Below are 16,509 nucleotides of genomic sequence, written 5' to 3'. Positions count from 1 at the left end.
TCAGCTAATTACAAATAGCCGACATCGTAGGTACCCTACAACGTCGGTTATTTACAAATAGCCGACGTTGTAGGTAATATTAAACCAAAAAAAATTACCCTACAACGTCGGCTAATAAGACTAGCCGACGTTGTAGGGTAATTTTTTTTGTTTTTAAATATTAATTTTATTTTTCTATTTACACCCAAAATCTGCTCAAATATATATAGCAATCACAATCACATTCAAAACATGGACAATTTATATTTATAATATCAAAATTAATAAAAGCAATAAATCTCACAATTGATAATAATTAATAACAGATGTTCATCAAAAATTATCTATATTAATTAATACAAGTCATAATATTATCCCAAACTTTGTACCGAATCAATAAAAGCAATACATCACATTACTATTTCACATACTAGCTAATGCAATGTATTAATCCATTCATCAACGAAGTACTTGGCCCATGTGTCTCTAATTTCATCAATCTCTTGTTGATTGTAGCTCAATGAACCAACTCTCTCCACTATCTGTAATAATTTTGAAAAGTAATAAATAATAATTAGTAAGCTAATTTAATCTAGTATTATACTTACTTGGCGATTCTTGCAATCTGCAGTTGGGCATAATATTAATTCATTTATTTATAAAGAATCTAGATTATCTAGGCTGTCCAGAATCCAGAGAACAATACTTGTGGGGGGAAGATATTTTAAATATAGTCTTGCACTTGCACTAAAGGTTTACAACCATAATCCTGCATCTCATTCAACACATTCTCAGTTCCCCCTCTCCTAAAACGGAGCAGCACCAAAAAAAAAATGTTATCTATCTAGAGTTCAAAATAAAACATCACATAAAATTCCATGATAAGGGAATCATTCTAACGCGTTCTTCCATTGCAGATCAGTTTGTAGAAAAAGGTGGTATCAACAGAGACAGCACAAACACAGACACAGATGAGGTGTGCAAAAAATCTTCTCTAGACACTAGAAACAGTAAAAAGCAGCTCATTTGTACAATTATGTACTTGAAAGTTTGAAATGTTTAATACAGGTTAATAGCAACTTGACCTAGCAAATCCATAATGTATATAACAATGGGATTTTTTTTAACACAGAATAGTATCATTGTATTGAAATTAAAAAAAAAAAAAAAAAAAAAAAACAGTACTACATCTAGAGATAGAGACATCCATTGATGTCTTAGAGACTAAGGATGGGATATTTAAAGATCATAGGATGCAGTATGCACATAGTGAATGATCTGGACTTTATCTCTAAATAAACTTTAATTGCGACAATGCAATCTAGAAAGCTATAATGATATTCATACAATAATTCTTTTTATAGACATTTTGTTTTTATCTATCAATTTCTTTCACAAAAGCTATGCCATGATGTCAATATTGTGTTTCTTTTTCTTCATCTTTTACTTATGTTCTTTCTTCTTTTCTTATATCCCACCGGTTACAAATTTTATGAGATCTCAAAGCTCTGGACTGTATATGTTGCCTATGATCCATTTGAATATGGGGGCTAAAGTGAACCTTCTTGTTGACAGAATCTAGCTCGGGAGTCAATCAAACAAGTAGAAAAACATAAGCCAAAAAGGATATGCAACTCAGTAACTCTCGTTGTATTCAAGTACTTAAAATAAGGACAAATAGTATCACATGAATCCCCTGTACGAGGCTAGTAAAACAAAGTCAAACAGTTGGAATGCATACTTTCAATTGACATGAACAACATATCTAATGGAAAAGATGTCCAAAAAATACCTGGTACACTCCTCTGAACCCATCTTTCTGAAGGAGATTATCTAAATCATCATACCGATTAACCTCCTGTAGTAAAAGGTTTAATAAAAATAATGCAAATGCACTGAAACATGTCTTCATTCCAAAGAAAACTAGATATCCATATCATAAATTAATTGGCATACCTTGACTTTGGAAATTTTCTATAGCAGCTAAGCTTTCATCACATCTATGTTTTTGCACAGTGAAACACCCTTATCATAAAAATCAAGCCACTCCTCAACTTGTTCCCGGAGTTTCTCTCCAAAGGAAGTAGTATTTTTATCTGCAAAAATATAAATAAGTTTAATCCAATACATTACAAACAAGGAGCAAGAAAGAGTTGGAGCAGAAGGATTAAGTTATAGAGCATTTGCTTGCAAGATATCATGCCATTCTCCCTTTGTTTCTAGCAAATACAGAAGACATCCAGAATAAAAGGAATACAGATTTAGTTAGCAAATACAGAAGACATCCAAAATAAAAGAAATACAGTAGCAATGACAACAAGCAGGTTAAAGCATTAAAAATCAAACAGAAAATTAATAATAACAAGAAAGAAGAAATTTAAACAGTAGAAATAAGAAACACATACCAGAAAGCAGTGAAGCTGGAAAACATTAATCAAAATAATAATAAAACACATATATTATTAACCATTGAAAAAAAAAACGAACCTGCAACTGCAGTACGTGGAAGGCGGTAGCTGTGGCATCGCAGGGGAGCCGGAGGAGGGAACAACGAAGCAGATCAGAAGGGTAGGCGGCTGTAGATCGACGGCGCACTGTTCCAAACGACGAAGCTGTGGCGGCGTGGCGGCTCTGGCATCGGCGGCTGTGGTTGCGTCGCGGTGGTGCGTGCGGTGTGCGACGGAGGGTGTGTGGTTGCGGTGAAGGAGGGTTTAGCATCTGATTTGGGGGTGTTTTAGTTTGACTTTCCGCCAAAAGAATTGTTTTTATTTTTTATTTTAAATTTTAAATACATTCATACGGGGACGACGGTTTCGGTGTTGGGGGCGACAAAATAATGGAATTTCAATTCGTAATTTTGGTTTAGGGATTTGGGCCGACGGGTTGGATTTTTAAACCATACAACGTCGGTTATGTTACATAACCGACGTTGTAGGTCATTCATATAACACATCGCGCAATACGACGTCGGCTACGACGTGAGCCGATGTCGTATTGCGCTCCGATTGGAGATACGACGACGGCTAATGACGTAGCCGTCGTCGTATCCCCCCGTCGCCGGTGAAATTTTGCGCTACGACGTCGGCTACCACGTTGCCGACGTCGTATTGCGCTCCGATTGGAGATACGACGACGGCTAATGCCGTAGCCGTCGTCGTATCCCCCCGTCGCCGGTGAAAATGTGCGATACGACGTCGGCCAACCACCTAGCCGACGTCGTATCGCGTTGTAGCATTAAGTTGAAACTTTTAACGTCGGTTATTTCATAATAACCGACGTTAAAGGTTTCAAAGCAAATATAACGTCGGCTAAGTACTTAGCCGACGTTAATTAGCCGACGTTGTATGTGATTTCTGTAGTAGTGCTATCAAGATTAAGGAGGTGACCTTTCCGAGCGACCTCATTCAGTTTGATTTAGATGACTTCGGAGTGGTACTGGGTATGGACTGGCTGGGGCAGTATAAGGCTCAGATTTTGTGCAGCGAGCAGAAAGTGGTCTTGAAGGGCCCCGGGGGCAAGCGGGTGTCGTATCGAGGGGTAACTAAGGAGCCCGAGGTCAAGCTGGTCTCGATGATCAAGATCAAGAAATATGTCGCCAAGGGGCATGAAGCTTTCTTATGTGCAGTTGAGGATCTCAGCGCTCCGAAAGATGAAGTGCAGCAAATACCCGTGGTACGTGAGTTCCCCGATGTCTTTCCAGAGGAGATTCCTGGATTATCGCCTCCCCGGGAGGTAGAGTTCACTATCGACCTGATGCCAGGGACGGCCCCGATATCGAAAGCCCCGTACCGTATGGCTCCGAAGGAAATGCAAGAGTTGAAGGAGCAGTTGCAGGACCTATTAAACAAAGGGTATATCCGACCGAGTGTTTCGCCGTGGGGAGCTTCGGTGCTTTTTGTGAGGAAGAAAGATGGTAGCATGCGACTCTGTATAGACTACCGAGAGCTGAACCGGGTGACAGTTAAGAACAAGTACCCCTTGCCGAGAATCGATGACTTGTTTGATCAGCTGAAGGGAGCCGGCATCTTCTCGAAGATAGATCTGCGATCCGGGTACCATCAGCTTAGAGTGGCGGAGGCAGATATTCCGAAGATGGCATTCCGGACCCGCTATGGCCACTATGAGTTCACGGTTATGCCGTTCGGGTTGACAAATGCTCCAGCTGCTTTCATGGACTTGATGAACAGGGTGTTCCAGCCGTACCTGGATGAGTTCGTGGTGGTGTTCATCGACGACATTTTGGTTTACTCTCCTGATCCAGCCGAGCACGAGAAGCATCTCAAGACTGTGTTGCATATTCTAAGGGAGAAACAGTTGTATGCCAAGCTGTCCAAGTGTGAGTTCTGGAAGACCAGCGTGGCTTTCTTGGGTCACGTGATAGCTAAAGACGGGGTCTCGGTGGATCCTGCTAAGATCCGAGCAGTGATAGAGTGGCCAGCACCAACAACTCCGTCTGAGGTCCGAAGCTTTCTGGGTTTGGCAGGTTACTACAGGAGGTTTGTTCCGGACTTCTCTACGATAGCCCGACCGATCACGCAGCTTATGAAGAAGACTACACCTTTCCGATGGGACAGTGAGTGTGCCGCAGCGTTCCAAGAGTTGAAAGAAAGATTGACATCAGCTCCTGTTTTGACTTTGCCATCAGGGTCTGAGGGGTTCGAGGTGTATAGTGACGCGTCGAAGAAAGGGTTGGGGTGTGTGCTGATGCAGCAGGGCCGAGTAGTGGCTTACGCGTCCCGACAGCTTAAGAGTCACGAGGAAAACTACCCCACGCATGATTTGGAGCTAGCTGCTGTTGTTTTTGCACTCAAGATTTGGAGGCATTACCTGTATGGGGTACAGTGCAAGATTTACACCGACCACAAGAGCTTAAAGAATATCTTCACTCAAAAGGAACTGAATATGAGACAAAGACGTTGGCTAGAGCTCATTAAAGACTACGACTTGATTATTCAGTATCACGAGGGAAAAGCAAATGTAGTGGCCGACGCGCTGAGCAGAAAGACGAGTCATTCACTCAATGCCACGTGGGTGCTCGCCGACGATTTGTGCAAAGAATTTCAAAGAATGAATATTGCCGTGGTAGAAGAAGGGCAGATGGATGAGGAAGTTCGACTCTTTAGCATGCAGATCTTACCAGCTTGGCTCGACGAGATCCGAAGGGGCCAGACGGGCGATGCCCGGTTAACAGAGTAAGGGCCAAGATGATTAATGGCAAGAAGGGACCTTTCGAGCTCTACCCCGACGGCAGTATTCGATATTTAGGGAGGTGGTGCGTGCCACTTTCGTGTAAAGACTTGAAGCGACAGATATTGGAAGAAAGCCACTACACACCATATTCAGTCCATCCTGGTGGCGACAAGTTGTATAAGGACATGAAGAAACTGTTCTGGTGGCCGAATATGAAAAAGGAAATAGCTGACTTCGTGAGCCGTTGTCTGAACTGTCAGAAAGTCAAGGCAGAAAGGTGCAAGACTAAAGGACTGCTACTACCCCTGGAAGTGCCCGAAGGAAAGTGGGAATCTATATCTATGGACTTCGTTGGAGGTTTGCCCTTGACCAGATCGGGGAAAGACAAGATTTGGGTGATAGTGGATCGCCTCACCAAGACAGCTCGCTTCATCGCTATGAAAGAAACTTGGACTATGGATCAGTTGGCCAGAGCTTACATACACCAGGTGGTGAAGTACCACGGGGTACCTCGTGACATCGTGTCTGACCGAGATTCGAGGTTCTTATCACAGTTTTGGAAGTCATTACAGGCAGCGTTGGGCACGAGGTTGAAGATGAGTACAGCTTTTCACCCTGCCACTGACGGACAGACTGAGCGCACCATTTAGACTTTGGAGGATATGCTGAGGGCTTGCATGCTTGATTTGCAAGGGTCGTGGGAAGAGCATCTCGATTTGATAGAGTTCTCCTACAACAACAGTTATCACTCCAGTATACAGATGGCTCCATATGAGGCGCTCTACGGTCAAAAGTGCAGAAGCCCGTTATGTTGGGATGATTTGGTAGATCCAGTGACTTTGGGACCTCAATATCTGCAAGAAGCCACGGAAAAAGTCAAGCTAATTCAAAGTAGAATGAAAGCTGCACAAGACCGCCAGAAATCCTATGCTGATTTGGGAAGAAAATTCGTGGAGTATCAAGCAGGTAAGAAAGTGTGGTTGAAGATTTCCCCAACTCGTGGAGTGATGAGATTTGGGAAGAAAGGGAAGTTGAGCAACCGCTTCATCGGACCTTATGAGATATTGGAGAGAGTTGGACCGGTGGCGTATCGTTTAGCCTTGCTAGCAGAGCTAGACCGAGTGCACAATGTGTTTCATGTCTCCCAGCTGAAGAAGTACGTGCACGACGCCTCGCATGTGTTAGCCCCCGAGACGCTAGAGTTAGACGAGGCGCTGTCCTACGAAGAAAAGCCCGTGAGGATCTTGGACTCCAAGACGCGTGAGACCCGGCGCAAGGCAATCAAGCTAGTGAAGGTGCTTTGGTCCAACCATGGAGTCGAGGAGGCAACTTGGGAGATGGAGGACGATATGAGGCGGCGCTACCCGGCTTTGTTTGCTCTAGGTAAGTTGTTTAGTTATGTTCTTGCATGCTAGTTTGGGTTGGGTAAGTTATGAGTTTAGATTGTTAGAAGTGTTAGTACGTTCTTGAGTTTAGTTGCATGTTAGTGTGTTTGTGAGTTTAGGAGTTGTTGAGCAATCGTTCTTTTCGAATCTTCCGTTGAATCTTCGTTTCCTTTGAATCGTGTCGTTTCAAGTTCCCGTTAGCTTTGAGCTTCGGGGACGAAGCTCCTTTTAAGGGGGGTAGAGTGTAACACCCCGTAAATTCGTTCAAGCCTATCGTTCGTTAATTAATTCTTTTGGGCAATTTAATTAATTCCAATTGGGCTAATTCTTTCTACTTAATATATATACACTTGTATATATATATATTCTTGAGCCTAATTAAATTATTCTAATCAAGAGCCCAATTAATTGAATTTATTCTTGTAAGGGATTTTATTTAATTTGGATCCTTACAACCTTTGTAATCAAATATTCCTACAAGCCCAATTTATTGATCTTATATTATATATATATATGTAATGATCCTAAGACATTTTATGGGCTTTCTTGTCCTAATCATTATATATAATTGTAAGGGGTAAATTCATTAGCCCAACTTACTAGTCTTGATTATATTCAATTCCCATATCTATTATTATATTCCTAACTTAAGCCCACTTCACATTTAATGTCTTACACCCTAAATATTGTATGTATTCTTAGTATATAATTTGAAGATCAAAATTTCCCTAAAAGTTTACACTCCTCTTCCTCCCTACTCAAAGCATTCCCACGCCATTTCCCTTCATCTTGCATCCAAAAATTCATCTTCATTTCCCTACAAGTTTTCAAGTCAAGATTGCTCTTTTATGCTTGATTAGGATTGGGTAAGTGCATCTAGCCTAGAATCTACCTTGCATTTTGTGTTTTAGATAGTCTTTTTGCATATTCTTATAAGTGTTCTTTTGGGGTTCTTTGGGAAAAAGATGATCAAGGTGAAGGTGGGGCTTTGTGAGCTAGCTAAAGGCTTGTTGGAGTAGGGAAAAGCTCTTTGAGGTAACCACTATGTCCATCAAAATCTATTTTATTCACTCCTATTCTATATGATGTTCTTGGTGTTGGAAATCCTGAAAATTCTTTGTGATTAGCCCTATTTGTTGAATCTATTTGTTGGATTTCATCTTGATCTTTGCCTAGTGTTGTATGATCATTGATGGTTTGGATTTCCATGTTTTTGGCCTCTAATTTGATGCAATATTGGTGTATTTTGGTCTGAAATTGCTCTCTGGAATTGGAACATTTTCGGGTCTGGGAGTATTCTGGAAATCTGGGAGGGTTGTTGACCTTGCGGAGAACCCCAGCGGCACAATGTAACCCGCTGGAGTGTTCCGCAAGGCCACGGCGGTGGTGTTGAACGGAGGGGTTGGTTCCGTGGTGGAGGACCGCCTCCTCCTTGCGGAGGGGTGCGGCGGAGGTCAGAGGACCGTTGAGGTGTTCCGCAAGAACACTGGGAATTTCGATTCCAGTGGACTGCTTTCTGTTGTTGTTGTCTGTTGTTGGCCCTTTGTTCTGATTATTGTTGGATTGTTTTGTTGGGTATTTTACTATGGTTTTGGAGTATTTATCCATGCCTTTTGTTGGGTATTTACTATCATATTTTGGAGATTGATTCATGTCTTTGGTTTCCCATTCTTGTACTCTTGATCTATTAATTCTTGGAATTCATTAACTGGGAGTTGGTTTGTGTTCATAGTTGAGATGAACACTTTGGTTGGTTGTTTTGGGATGGTGTTGGAGTATGAGTATGTGATGATGGTTTGTTGGTATCGTTGGGATTTGTTGGATGAACTAACTGTGCTACTATTGATTATATTCGGGTTCATTACCCCTGTGATTGGACTCCGGTCCCTGTGATTGGGTTGATTACCCCTGTGATTGGACTCCGGTCCCTGTGATTGGGCTTGTGCCCCTGTGATTGGGTTCATTACCCCTGTGATTGGACTTCGGTCCCTGTGATTGGACTACGGTCCCTGTGATTGGGTTTTTACCCCTGCGTACCGGTTTTTCGGATTTGACTCTTGATTTGTGACTATGAGATTGGCTTGGTTTGGTGGCTGGTTTTGGGGATTTGGAGGTTTGGAGTTGGGATTCTTCTTTGGTTTGTTTGTGAGTCCTTTGTGTTATTCGGTTGTTACCCTGTTGTTCTCGTTGAGTTTGGTTGGTTCTCTTGGATGGTTATTCGGTTGATATCTCGGTTATTGGTTCGTTCTTGTGCTATGCTTTCGTGGTTGAATATTGGCTTTGTTTGATTGAGTCTTGGTTATTGATTCGTTTAGCTTATTGTTGTTGAGTATCGGTTTTGAGCTGTTGTATAGTTTGTTGGTGTTTATATTCTATATGGGTGTGTAAACCTATTTACAAGCTTATGTATATCTATATCTCCTTGTGGGTGTGAATGGTGGTTGCTTAGCATTCTTTTGCTAATGGTTCTTTGTGTGTTTTCCAGGTATGGAGTAGTTATGCGAGAGCGCGCTAGAGCTTTTCTATCTGAGGATGTTTAGCCTTAGTTTATCTTGTTTAGACGTTGGTTGTTTGGGCCTGTGTGCCACTTTGAGATTTTATGACATTATACACTTTTGACTAGTACTTGGGTTCGATGGTTATGACTTGAGGATTTATTCTATCTTTTATATGACAGTTTAGTTTGATTCTTATGATTAGCCTGTGCATCTAGGCTGTGTTTATACCTAGATGTGGCATGACGCCCTTAAGTTTAAATTCGCTTCCGCTATGTTATGGTTTTTGGTTGAGATAGGCAGCTGTTGTGTTAAGTTTTATCTATCTCAGCCTGTGTGAGGTTGGGGTGTCACAGGGTGGAACTGACTATCAAATCGAGCCTGAAGCTCTTGAATCATCCTAGCATTCTCCTCAACTGCTCTTGTTGTACGAAGAAGCTCTTCATTCTGACTAACTTGGAATGCTAAGAACTGCTCGTCCTGCCTATCCTATCGCGCAAATACAGAAGTGAACTGGCCTTCTTGCCATGTGCGCTGCTCACGCCAATAATTCATCTGTTCCTCATGGAGCTGTCTCTGTGTCGAGGGCCAATCCATTGGGATAGAACCTTGCTCTTGCGCAGCTTCTTCCTTCTCATTCTCTTCTTCATCCTCATCATCATCAGAATCATTCAAATCAGGTGCATCATCACCTCCAAGCCTCAATTCTGCAGCAAAGAACTCACCCACGGTGAAAGGAATTGAGCAACCATCCGATCTCTCGCCCATCAACTGGTTCAGTAGGCCCAACCCATAGCACAGTTTAGTCACGAAAGGTCCAATAAATACAGTCTGAACCTTTGTCTTTTGCTGGGTTTGGAGCCATTTCTTAGCCTGAACGTCCATGTTGATACCGACATTATTCTCCATGCACCACATGTAGAATAAATCCTGCATGTATACCTTGTTTCTATTTGTGGTTCGGCCAGAGAGATTTATAGCAAAGGCTAATCTGATAGCCTTCAAAGCATTCCGGGTGATGAGCTTTGCTTTCAAATTCGAAGAGTTGTACGGGGCATTGTTTGTGATGCTTCTCCAGTATCGTCTAGCAACTTCATCTAAATCAAAATCGTCTTTGAAATCTCTGAAATAAGGCATGGACACGCTCGTCTCATCATGAAAACCGAGTGTAACACCTAAAGTGTTAACAGACATACTGTAGTGGTTGCCGAAAAGAGTGAATGAGATGGACTCCCTTGCATCGTTGACTTCCTTCCTGATGTTCAGGGTTGCTAAGAATTCATAGGTCACAGGTCCATAAGTGGGTCCTCTCCACTGAAACAGATAGCGAAGCTGTTGGTGCCTCAAAAGTTCATTTACCTCATTCAAACAACTGAATTCTCTCAAAACATTGTCCTCAAAGTAACGGCCAACAGAAAGCTGCTTTCCCTTGTAGTTGTCTACTGTTGCAAGTTGAATGGGTGTCAAGTGTCGTAGTGACCTTGATCCCGGCTCTTGCATAGCCTGTTGAACTGTAGCTTGCTGCCGTGTCCTTGACCGACTCGATTCTCCTTTATCATGTTTCGATTTCTTCGCAATCTCTTTTGTGTGTCCCATCCTTGACATGGATGTTTTAATCTCCTTGAATGGTAAAAAGTGAAAAGTATGTTCAAACCTTGAGTTTGGTTCTTCCTTGCGTGGAGAAGAGAAGAGAAAAATAAGTTTTGGGAGTAAAATATGGTGGAATGGCCGAACAAGGGTTTTAAACCCGTAGAAGCCTTCCACGCCGGTCACACGCGTGTGACCGTGCGTGGAGGCTTTCTGCCTCGCTCCCACGTCGAGCAACACGCGTGTGATCGTGCGTGGGAGCTTACTGCTTTGTTCCCACGCACGGCTATACACGTGTGAGCCTCGTGTAGGTTCACTGCATCTTTTTCTTCTGATTTTTGGCTTTCCCTTCCACACCTATATCCAATTTAAGCTCTTCCAAAGCAATTTCTAATCTCGAATCCTACAAATTAGTCCTCAAAACATGGTTCCAAATGATTGTAGCAATTTATTAGAACAAAAACATTAAAAACGAAAGTACTGCAATAATAGAAAGCATTTTATTAAAATCTTGGGTTGCCTCCCAAGTAGCGCCACGGTTTATGTCCTTGGCTAGACGCATCATACCTTGGTTTTGATTCAACCATATTCTTTGGTAGTGGGTAGAAAGCATTTTGGTACCCACGTGTTCTTCCAGGTAAGCTTATCGTTCCTCCGCTTCGGTTTTGGTTTCGCCTTCGATTTGACCTTTGCCCTTTCATCGTCATTAGCTCCTTCTTTTGCTTTTTTCTTGTCATCCTTCTTGGCTTGTCCTTCGAATCTCAGGGTGATTTCTCCTGAACTAACATCTATTCGTGCATGACAAGTAGCCAGAAATGGTCTTCCAAGAATTGAGGATTCAGGGGGATCATCATCTCCCATCTTACAGACAATAAAATCGACAGGCACAAGAAATTTTCCTATTCTTACTAGAACATCTTCCGCCAAGCCTTCAGGATACCAGGTGGTTCCGTCAGCTAAACGTAGAGTCAGCCTCGTCGGTTTCAAACATGGTAGGTTCAATTTTTCAAAAAGATTTAAAGACATGACATTGATAGAAGCACCAAGATCAGCAAGAGCGTTTCTAGGTTCCATGTTCTGTATAGAACATGGGATCAATAAAGCTCCAGGGTCACCCTTCTTTCTGGGGTTTCCCTCAGTCAAACAAGCCGAAGATTCTTGGCTTAAACATGTAAAATTATTACTAATGTCATTCTCAAACAACTCACGGCATTCTTCACTATTAAATAATTTTCGAATAAAAGCTTTAAATTTACCTTCTCGAGCTGTTTCTTTTCCTTCTGAGCTTTTGATGTTGTCTCTTGGTAGTTCCTCTTCTTTCGGGCATTCTTCCGAAGTGGTTTCATTCTTGCGTTCCTTCATGGATATGGTGCATGCACTGCTTGCATTTTTCAATTCAAGATTAAGACTACAAGAGGTAGCCTCGTTTCTTTGGTTGTCTACCTTACATTGGCAAGTTCCACGGATAGCATCCATTGGATCACATTTCTCATGTGTTTCTTCTTTGGCATCAATGGCGTTGACTCTCTCTTTTGGGTTATTTTCAGTGTTGCTCGGATCTTGTGAGCATTGCCTTTTAAGAACTTTAAATCTTCGCCAAGCCTCTCCCAAACTTTCAAGTCTTCCTTGCTTGAATTCCTGTATAAGCCTTCTAATCCTCATAGTCTTTGTAATGGGAAAGAACTCGTTCATGAATTCACGATGCAACTGCTGCCATGTTCTGAAATGATTGTCGTATTGGCTTTCCAACCATCGTGCTTGTGACACCCCAACCTCACACAGGCTGAGATAGATAAAACTTAACACAACAGCTGCCTATCTCAACCAACAAACCAAACATAGCGGAAGCGAATTTAAAACTTAAGGGCGTCATGCCACATCTAGGTATAAACACAGCCTAGATGCACAGGCTAACCATAAAAACGAACTAAACTGTCATAGATATCGAATAGAAATAAATCCACAATCCAAAGTCATAAGTACTCAAATCACTAACAAGAGTATCATAATGTCTCAACGGCACACAGGCCCAACAACTCAAAGTCTAAACAAAACCAACTAAGGCTAAACATCCTCATAGGAAAAAGCTCTAGCGCGCTCTCGCATAACTACTCCATACCTGGAAAACACACGAAGAACCATTAGCAAAAGAATGCTAAGCAACCACCATTCACACCCGCAAGGAGATATAGATATACATAAGCTTATAAATAGGTTTACACACCCATATAGAATATAAACACCAACGAACTGTTCAATAGTTCAAACCGATACTCAACAATAATAAGCTGAACGAATCAATAACCAATACTCAGTCAAACAAAGCCAATATCCCATATCGAAAGCATAATGCAATAACGAACTAACAACCGAGATACTAACTGAACAACAAACCAAAAGGAACCAACCAAACTCAACGAGAACAACAAGATATCAACCGAATAACACAAAGGACTCACAACAACCCACCAAGAAAGAACCCCCAACTCCAACCTCCCAACCAAGTCAAACCAACCACCAAACCAAGTTAAACCACATAGTCAGAAGTCAGAAGTCACGAGTCAAACCCGGAAAACCGGTACACAGGGGTGATGAGCCCAATCACAGGGACCGAAGTCCAATCACAGGGACCGAAGTCCAATCACAGGGACCGACAGTCCAATCACAGGGACCGAAGTCCAATCACAGGGGTAATCAACCCAATCACAGGGACCGAAGTCCAAAGTCAGAAGTCAATAGTAGCACAATCAAATCCAACCAACAACCACTAACAACATCAACCAAACCACCCTCACAACCTCATACTCCAACATCAACTCAAAGCAACCAAAACAAAGTGTTCATCTCAAATATGAACACAAACCAACTCCCAGATTATGAATCAAAGAATCAATAGATCAAGAATACCAAAAATGGAAACCAAAGACATGAATCAATACTCCAAGCTATGGTATCAAATACCCAATAAATGACATGAATAAATACTCCAAAGACATGGTAAAATACCCAACAAAACAATCCAACAATAATCAGAAACAAAGGAGAACAACAGACAACAACAACAGAGAAACTGCTCACTGGAAATCAATTCCCAGTGAACTTGCGGAACACTCTCACGGACCACTGCCTTCCGCCAGTGTGACACCCCCAACCTCACACAGGCTGAGATAGATAAAATCTCAACACAACAGCTGCCTAACTCAACCAAACAGAACATAGCGGAAGCGAATTTAAAACCTAAGGGGCGTCATGCCACATCTAGGTAAAAAAACACAGCCTAGATGCACAGGCTAACCATAAAGAACTGAACTGTATAAACGATAATCCTCAAATCATGTTCAGCATTATCCAAACACTAGTCAAGAGTTTATAAAGTCTCAAATGGCTCACAGGCCAAAGCGTAAATCTAAGAACATCACCACTATCTAAGCCTCCTCATACGGGTGTATCTCTATCGCGCTCACGCATAGACTTTAAGGCAAACCTGGAAAACATACAAAGAACCATTAGAAAAAGACTGCTAAGTAACCACCATTCACACCCGCAAGGAGATATAGATATACATAAGCTTGTAAATAGGTTTACACACCCATATAGAATATAAACACCAACAAACCGTTCAACAGTTTAAATCGATACTCAACAACAAGAAGCTGAACGAATCAATAACCAAGACTCAATCGAGCAAAGCCAATATCCAACCAAGAAAGTATAGCACAAGAACGAACCAATAACCGAGATACCAACTGAATAGTCATCCAAAAGAACCAACCAAACTCAACGAAAATAACAAGGTACAACCGAATAACATAAAGGACTCACAAACCAACCAAAGGAGAATCCCAACTCCAAACCTCCAAATCCCCAAACCAGCCACCAACCAAATCAGTCTCATAGTCAGAAGTCAAGAGTCAAATCCGGAAAACCGGTACGCAGGGGTAAAAACCCAATCACAGGGACCGTAGTCCAATCACAGGGACCGAAGTCCAATCACAGGGGTAATGAACCCAATCACAGGGGCAAAAGCCCAATCACAGGGACCGAAGTCCAATCACAGGGGTAATCAACCCAATCACAGGGACCGTAGTCCAATCACAGGGGTAATGAACCCAAATATAGTCAATATAGTCAAAAGTAGCACAGTTAGTTCATCCAACAAATCTCAACGATACCAACAAACCACCATCTCATACTCATACTCCAACACTATCCCAAAACAACCAACCAAAGTGTTCATCTCAACTATGAACACAAACCTACTCCCAGTTAATGAATTCCAAGAATTAATAGACCAAGAGTACAAAAATGGGAAACCAAAGACATGAATCAATCTCCAAAACAAGATAGTAATTACCCAACAAAAAGCATGGATAAATACTCCAAAACCATGGCAAAATACCCAACAAAACAATCCAACAATAATCAGAACAAAGGGCCAACAACAGACAACAACAACAGAAAGCAGTCCACTGGAATCGAAATTCCCAGTGTTCATGCGGAACACCTCAACGGTCCACTGACCTCCGCCGCACCCCTCCGCAAGGAGGAGGCGGTCCTCCTTAACGGAACCCACGCAACCGCTCAACGCCACCGCCGTGGCCTTGCGGAACACTCCAGCGGGTTACATAGTGCCGCTGGGGTCCTCCGCAAGGTCAAACCCATTCCCAGATTCCAGAAACAAAGCAGACACGAAAATGATCCAATTCCAGAGAGCAATTTCAGACCAAATTACACCAACATTGCATCAAATTAGAGGCCAAAAATAGGGAAATCCATAGCATCAATGATCATACAACACTAGGCAAAAGATCAAGATGAAATCCAACAAAATACATCCAATAAATAGGCCAAGTAACAAGAAATTTCAGGATTTCCAACACCAAGAACATCATATATAGAATAGGTGAATAAAATAGATTTGATGGACATGGATGGTTACCTTTGAAGCGTATTTAATCCAAAAGCGTACTTAACCCATAGCAACACCAAACTCAAAGCTCGGTTCATAATCGTGAACCTGAGGAATTAACATAATCTAATACCATCACTATAGGCTACTAATAATAATATTAATATTCCTACTCGGTCCGTAATAATTATCTATAGTCCATGCTTAGAGGCTAATATAACACAATTATTATAAACCATACTAATCTAAACTTAAGCTATAACACTATAACTAATGCTATAACTAAAAGCTTAATTAATAAACCATAAGAGGTTACCTTAAAACATACTGCTTAGCCCTGGAGTCGAACCCGAGCCCTCAAGCCTAACATCCAAGCATCATACCACTGAGTCGCGTTGTTCCTTGTGTTATGTTGCGCGATCACCAAGTTATTAATCATCCGCTGAACTCCCGATCACCATCGTCGAAGCCTCCTTGTCGAACCGGTGCTCACGTTTGACGGAGGAAGGCATGCCGTTGCTGCACTTGCTCGCTTCAACGTGCGGAGGAGGAGAGACCGACCGCATCCACCGCTGCTGCTGGCCGAACGGAGCTGTCGCGCGGAGGAGGGAGAACCGCCAACGTCCACCGCTAGCTGCTGCTGCATGGCCGAACGGAGAGGAGCGCTCCGTCGCTGCTGTCCGCTACTCTGCAACGTCGCGAAACCGGAAAAGCTCGCCGAGTTGTGACTCTGCTCGTACCGTCGGAAAAAGAGAGGGATGCCGCCGGTTCTCGTTGGCCTTCAGCTTCCGCCGCCGTCGCCGTAGGAAAGAACAGAGAGGATGAAAGGAGGAAAGCCGCTGCTGCGTTGCCTTTGAACCGGCGCATTGAACGCGCTGTGAACCGGCTGCCTGACCAACTCCCCAGTGACATTGACCCTCCTTTGTTGAAATAACCAACTCAAAATCATTCCATAAGGCCGGTT

The 16,509-nt window shown here is 42.4% G+C and overlaps 2 long non-coding RNA genes across 2 annotated transcripts; both read right to left on the bottom strand.

Annotated features, from left to right (window-relative positions):
• Nucleotides 1-273: 273 nt before the first annotated feature.
• Nucleotides 274-2,718, bottom strand: LOC116025322. Its single transcript, XR_004099665.1, has 4 exons — nt 2,467-2,718; nt 1,936-2,075; nt 1,772-1,837; nt 274-521 (listed from the first exon to the last, which is right to left on the bottom strand). It is a non-coding gene; the product is annotated as an uncharacterized LOC116025322 (long non-coding RNA).
• Nucleotides 2,719-12,620: 9,902 nt separating this feature from the next.
• LOC116025327 lies at nt 12,621-16,129 on the bottom strand. Its single transcript, XR_004099676.1, has 3 exons — nt 15,862-16,129; nt 15,576-15,653; nt 12,621-12,755 (listed from the first exon to the last, which is right to left on the bottom strand). It is a non-coding gene; the product is annotated as an uncharacterized LOC116025327 (long non-coding RNA).
• Between the last annotated feature and the right edge of the window lie 380 nt (nt 16,130-16,509).

The sequence above is a fragment of the Ipomoea triloba genome, chromosome 7 (genome assembly GCF_003576645.1).
Source record: "Ipomoea triloba cultivar NCNSP0323 chromosome 7, ASM357664v1".
Lineage (NCBI taxonomy): Eukaryota > Viridiplantae > Streptophyta > Magnoliopsida > Solanales > Convolvulaceae > Ipomoea > Ipomoea triloba.
This window is presented reverse-complemented; position numbering and strand designations above follow the sequence as displayed.